We start from the raw sequence: 7500 nt of genomic DNA on the forward strand, positions 1-7500 counted from the left end.
CAAACTCACACATATCAGTACCTCCCCTCCTTTTTATTTAGTATTTTTCCCCTTCTTCTACCTACGGCAAAGGGGATAAGGGCGAGGATCATATGTCGTCGACAGCCCCTCTCCCCCCCACCCCACCATAGGTAGCTTGATCGATACTGCTGTGACCTAATTTCTCTTTCGTAAACTTTACTCCTGTGACTCCCTTAACCGGATTACTTCTCTACCTTTTCCGCCCGTCAATTCGGCCTCTTTTCAAAGATTTCACAGCTCCCAAAGCTCTTCTGACCACTTAGCCACCCACCCACCCTGCCTGACTTACCTCTCGCGACCAGCCATTCGTTCGTCTCTCTCTCTCTCTGCGTGTATATGATATATATATATATATATATATATATATATATATATATATATATATATATATATATATATATATATATATATACACACACACTACATATACGTATATACATACACATGTAATTTACATGCATATATATATATATACACACACACACACACTAACACACACATATATTTATATATAAGAGATAAAAAAAAAAGATAAATATACACTTCGAAGTAATGAACCTTTCTATCCATCTATCTACCTATCTATCTAGCTACACTGTAACAATGCATCAAAACAACAGGAACAACAAGAATCACTGGAAAAGGTTCAACAAAGGGACGCAGCATATTTGAAAGAAATCAGCTTTACTCGAAACTGATGTAGGGTCAGAGGTATTAAAGCAATATATGGGGAAACAATGCTACTTCAGTCCTAAAACATAAATATATAGGATTGACAATTCGGTATAAAAATGCAAAACGGATGTGACTTTTAACTAGTAAACGATTTACTAAAGAGAATAAAAAAATTTACATAAGGCTACTTATCAATAAGTAAGTTATATGAAAGTCAAGTTATTTTATTAAAAGCTTTCCAAATAGAGTGAGTAAGAGTTAAATTAAAAGCCCGTACATTAAAGGAACAAGAACACTGGTGTTTAAATAACTAATATTTGACTGATTAAGGTATATATATATATATATATATATATATATATATATATATATATATATAGAGAGAGAGAGAGAGAGAGAGAGAGAGAGAGAGAGAGAGAGAGAGAGAGATTATGGCAATTCCATTGAAAACATAAAAAAAATTTAAAAAAATTAAAATTACGATTAAAGAAGATTAAAACTAAATTTAAGTAAAATTATTAACCATGAAATAATTTAAATAATAAATGTAAATAATTCGGGAGCCACCAAAAGAAACTTCAATAAAAATGTGGAAATTCCAAGAAGTAAAAGTGATCAAAGTTTAACTTAAATAAATTAATACCATAATAAAATGAACAAATACACTGAACTATTAATATCCCTACACCCCAAAATCATGTACGTTTACAGAGAAAAACACAAAAACAGTAATAAAAAAAAGAGTGCAGTAAACTATCAAAATCTCACCCTTATAAAGAGCACAGATTTACAGCGGCAAGTACGTATGACGCCTATGCAGTACACGGAAATGGCAACTGATATCAAACCCAGTGCGACGCATCGACGCCACCACCACCACCACCACCACCACCAGCGGCCGATAAATAAATAATTCAGGAGCCACATTCGGCAAAACACTGAACAATTCAAGAGCTCTGTACCGATGCTACTGCAGGCTCCTTATCCCGGATCAGAGCAGCCGCCATTTCCTTACGCTCGCTAGATTTAAACCTAAATACTTATATTGTAAGGCTCCTTCTTCCATTTGCTCACCTATGTCAACATTCACTGCTCCAAAATCCTGGTTCCACAATCTTGCTTACCCCATTGGCTCCCAAATCTTAAAATCTACTGAGGATAGAGGGCTGCAAATTGATAGGTTGATCATCCACCCTACAATCATCAAGCATACCAAATTACAGCCCTCTAGCTTTCAGTATTTTTTTTTTTACTTTATTTAAGGTGAATGTTAGCCATAATCGTGCGTCTGACAGCGGTATAGGACAGGCCACAACCGGGTCGTGGCTGAGAGCTTTATGGGTCACGGATCATATAGCATTATTCACTGACACCGTGCAATTTGTTTGTATGGTGTGTTTTTACGTTGCATAGAACCAGTGTGGTTAATCAGCAACGGGACAAACGGCTTTACGCGACTTCCGAATCACGTCGAGAGTGAACTTCTATCACAAGAAATACACAATCTCTTATCCCTCAATGGAATGCCCGAGAAGTGAACCCGCGGCCTCCGAGGTGAAAGGCCAAGACCAAACCGACCTCGCCACTGAGGCCTAAAGCTGTACAGAAAACTCGATTACTCCAAAGAAACTTGTTTTTATTAAAGCACTGGTAACAGGACGGCCACCCAAGTGCCTCTCTTTCCCTGCATTGAAGAGAACTATTCACTTCAGTTTCTCCTAGAACTGGGGCATTGGTGGTGATGGTGATTGGATGGAAGGAGTTGGGAGGGCCCCTATTGTATTTCCATTATTTTTATGTAAAGGACGATCAGAGCAGTCAATGAATGCCTTGGTCTAATCCAAACCCGATTAACTTGAAATAATAGGACGGGGAACATGTGGGGCTGAACCATGAGGGAATGATGATAGTTTTCAAAATTAATTATCAATTTTGATTTCATAAATTAATCGTCAAATTTGACTAGTCTAAATTCAAAAGCAAATCTGATCTACGATCAACAAATAAAATTTCGCATTTTTTCATGGAGCTCTACTGCTAGCAACCAAGAAAAAATAAAATAAAATAAAATAAAATAAAAAAAACAAACCTATTATGACACAAAGCACATTACATTCTCCTTACTGTGTGAGTTGGAAAAGAGAAAACTCAGGCATGGACAAAATAGTATTTAAACACGAAACAATTCCTCAGATACTTGAAAATCACCCAATTAATTACAGAAATAAAGTATTCCCTTTCTTCGTTTTGTAAGCACATCAGACTAAACCGTTTTCGCATTACGTAAACAAAAAGAGCGATTATGGATATAATAACTATAATAATAACTGCCAAACCGAAAACATAAATTCTAAATACACGGAGCTATCACAATAATGTGCCCATAAATTCATCCTATAAAATCGCCATTTTGATCCTAATCTATTACGTCACTGACCCCAATTAAACTCAACTTAATAAAACGAGACAGATGACGCCATTTTTGGAAAGCCCAATATGGGCCTACCGTTTATTTTTCCCCAAAGGCCTTTCCCCTTTTATTATTAATGAAAAAAGGAAGATTACAGGCATAAGAGGATGGATATAAGCTTAATTACTCTCTTTAATATCCATGTTATGGGTACTAGGCCTTCACTAAGCTCCTCTCCTTTCAAATTCCCATTTTTCTTTTTAATTATTCCCACCTTTCTGCTCGTAGAGTCTACCACTAAAACACAATGAAAATGTTCCACGGAAACACAGTGTACCCACACATCCTTCTCTCACGATACTAAAAGGCCTTTAGATTCACAACAACAAACATTTCCTTCACTCCCCTCATCTCCTCTGTTCCCTTTTCCCAAAAGACACAAGAATCCATCATCACAAAGCCAAGGAGATGAAGCCTCACAAAAACCAATATATCCGAGTATTAATCTTTACCCAGGCAGAGGGAGGGGGACGTTTTGAAATCTCCCTTTCTGTATCTCTCTTCATTAAACTTGTCTTTCTTTTCCCAGTCAATTTCTCACAGGAATAAACAAGAAGACATCATCAAATCCTTAGGTATATCCTTACATCTTCATGTTCAGTATGTTCATCTTTACACATTCAAGTCCCAAACTTTACCTTGGCCTATATAAGTTTCAACATTTATCTTGACCCATGCAAGCCCCAACATTCATATTTACCCATGTAAGCTCCAACATTCATCATTATCCATTCAAGTCCCAAATTCACACAGACCAATGCAACCCCCAACATACATCATTAGCCATATAAGTCCCAACATTCATAATATACCCATGAAAGCCCAAACATTCCTCATTATCCATGCAAGTCCCCGACATTCATATTTACCCATGTAAGTCCTGACATTCATCTCAAACCATTTTTTCCCATGAAAGTCCCAACATTCATCTTAAACCATGTTTACCCATGTGCGTCCCAACATTTATCTTTACCCATGAAAGTCCCGACATTCATCTTTACCCATGGAATTCTAAACATTCATCTTTTCACCTGTAAGGTGCCGAGATTTCAACATTCGACCAACACTCCTCCCTCCGTCCCTCCCCTTCCCCTGGTCTGCTTCCCACCACCTGTGGACACGAAAAGGAGACAATACCCGTCCGAAACAGTACCCGTATCCCCCGGACATCCACCATTCTCCTTCCTCTCCCCAAAACAGACATGCAAGAGCAACCGGAAGGAACGTGAGAGGAAACTTGATGGCGATGCTGACAGCACTGAGGACTTATTAATTGCACCTTCTTCTTCTTCTTCTTCTTCTTCTTCTTCTGCTCCTCCCCAGCAGATTCACGCTCCTCTCAGTTTGACACTGATTTTTTTTTCTTTTGTTTTCCGAGGTGGCTTTCTTTGCACGTTAATTGCATTTGTGACTCCCAATTCAAATGATAGAATAATAATAATAATCTAGGATTTTTAAAATTAAATAATAATAATAATGTACCGTTTTACACTGCTTTTTTTCGTTTGTTTTCCGAGGTGGCTTGCTTTGCAAGTTAATTGCATTTGTGGACTCCAAATTCAAATGAAAGAATAAAAATAATAATCTAGGTATATAACAATAATAATAATAATAATAATAATAATAATAATAATAATAATAAAATAATAATAATAATGCTACTCTGTTTTACACTGCTTTTTTTTCTTGTTTGTTTTCTGATTTAGCTTGCTTTGAGAATAAATTAAATTATGGACTCCCAAATTCAAATGGAATAATAATAATAATAATAATAATAATAATAATATAATAATAATAATAATAATAATACTAGTAGTAGTAGTAGTAGTAGTAGTAGTCAAGAGATACACATAATTCTGTACATTTCCCGACTCCATAAAGGAAAGAAATACAAGAGGAAAAAAAATGCATGAAGCAAAACCCAACAACATTTCACCTTTTGTAAAGTGACTTTCGCTGTTACTTACAGATTCGGTTCCGTTCTTTTACCCTATTGTTACCTCCCTCAGGTAGTGAGAGGGTTATCCGTTCCATAAAAAAAAAACACACACACACCACACACACACACGTCAACCAGGCAAAACTAACCACCTATATCGTTCGTTCTCTTCGCCAATTGACGTTATACCCCAAAGCCTGTCAAATAACAAGGAAGACGACGGGGTGAATATTGGCTTTCCCAGCAAACTTACAGCGTGATCTATAAAATGAAAGCACAGACCCGTCTCAATATCTCAACTTGACTTCAATTTATCGACTTGAGTCCTCTCTCAGATGAAGCACAACAAATCTATTCACACGCCACCATTTGCACGGTTCTATGACAAGCACCACAGTACCGAAGACTGAGCAAAACAAGAGGTATTTTCCTATAGGTTACCACATCACAGTGTCAAATATAGACCTTCATCAGCGATTCTTCCACAGTTGAAAGGGTAAATGTCATAGTAATGAGATTTGAATTCTTCACTGCATCCTTTTCAGATAACAATCAAATAGTAATTTTGAATAAAGACGTATTTTCCTACTTAAGAAAAAAGTATCTATAAATACATTATAATATATATATATATAATATATAAAAATGGAGAGAGAGAGAGAGAGAGAGAGAGAGAGAGAGAGAGAGAGAGAGAGAGAGAGAGAGAGAGAGAGAGAGAAATTCTGGCAACAACATGTTTGTTACAAAGATCGCAAAATAAAAACATTAATCTAATTACTGGCAAATGTTCAAGCACTTCAGCAGATGAATAACATAAAAATTGCCCACGTAAGTGATGAGTGCGTAACCAACTAAAGGACATGCGCATTTAAGAAGAAAGAACACCTCAATATTGATGAAAATGGCGTAGGAACCTTACGCTTGAAAAGAGAGAGAGAGAGAGAGAGATGAGCTTTTAAATCCAGGAAGCAAAAGAGTCAAGACCGACAAAGAGGCGTAAGACTCACTGAGTGTGTCAGGAGTGCCTGGCGCTATATTGATGTGTTTTTGCGTTATATTGCGCGAACCTATTTTGGACGGGACAGCGCGTGGCCGCTTCTTCCTTCCTAAATCGACCCCTTCCAGGAATAGCTAGAGAGAGAGAGAGAGAGAGAGAGAGAAATACACATTCTGTATAAATTTCCGCAATGAACTGCAAATGCTCATTGTGTATAATAACGGGTCATGTCAAAAAGAGAACAAAGGTATATCATATTTTCCATGGCATTTTGAGGAGACTTGGGGCATTTTAAGTGAAGTTTGATATGAAGGAAAGGTCTTAATTACTTCCATCACATGTAACTTAGCAAAGAAAGCATCACGACGAACGTCAATAGCTCCGTGACTTTCGAAAAAGGGCAACAGGTTATTTGCACGGTGGAGATGAAATCTGGGAACTGAAGGTTTTATGAAGATAAAAACTAATTAAACTTTTCCCTGTGATATCATAACACTGCTGTTTATAAAGTACCTAACATTAAAGTCTATTCATAAATTCATTCACTCCTGATGTATAAATGTACAATTAAACAATTTTACAATTATTCATCCTGTGAGCTTGTCTAAACTGTGGAACAATGTCTTGATCCCATAATGATATCCGATAAGTTCATCATCCATGATGAATTATCCTAAAGAAAACTTGCCATAGAAAAAAAAAGTCAATTTGAATACTAACACGATTTGCCCTAAATGTTTTAGCTTAATCCTCCCCCCCCCCCCCCCCCCCCCCGCCCCCCCCTAAATCGGCGATGCCTGAAACCTAGTTGAATCTAGCGCTGCTGAAACCAATCTAGGTACATGGACAGACCAAAGGTTCCACAGAACTTACATTCAATCAATGCCTGTGGAGGGGGGAGGGGAAGGAGGGAGTTATAGGGGATACGATGACGTTCTGAACGACAGAAATCGATAAACCCGTTTCAATGAACCAAACCAATGACCACTGACACACACCGCAGACCTACAAAGGTGCTTTCTGCGCGCCAGAAATGAGCTAAGAGGCAATGAGTGAGGGCAGTCGAGTGATACTACAGGTGCAACAGTGTGGCCTGACAGGCTTCGGAAATCAACCAAGGCCACCCAAACAAATGTTTCTGAGCAACCTTCTCAGGTGACGTGGTGCAGGGTTGGCAGGACCTGGAAAAAAAACATTCAACACAGGGGGAGTACTACTACCACCTTTCTGTCTTCTATGGAAACACTCTGTCGCAACTTTGTTTGAAAATAAAGTCGGGAACGAAGACACAGTTGCATAATGATTCATGAACGTTTGAGGTCAATCAGACCTTCCACAATATGTAAAATAAAAACAATTTTAACCATTGCATAAAAAAATCACAGATATATATATTTC

The 7500-nt window shown here is 37.5% G+C and overlaps 1 protein-coding gene across 10 annotated transcripts in view; it reads right to left on the reverse strand.

The window, feature by feature from the left end:
* Positions 1-7500, reverse strand: part of LOC135213543 (rho guanine nucleotide exchange factor 18-like) — a 1147377-nt gene that overhangs the window by 485388 nt on the left and 654489 nt on the right. The window lies entirely within an intron of this gene.

The sequence above is a fragment of the Macrobrachium nipponense genome, chromosome 43 (genome assembly GCF_015104395.2).
Source record: "Macrobrachium nipponense isolate FS-2020 chromosome 43, ASM1510439v2, whole genome shotgun sequence".
In the NCBI taxonomy this organism is placed as follows: Eukaryota; Metazoa; Arthropoda; class Malacostraca; order Decapoda; family Palaemonidae; genus Macrobrachium; species Macrobrachium nipponense.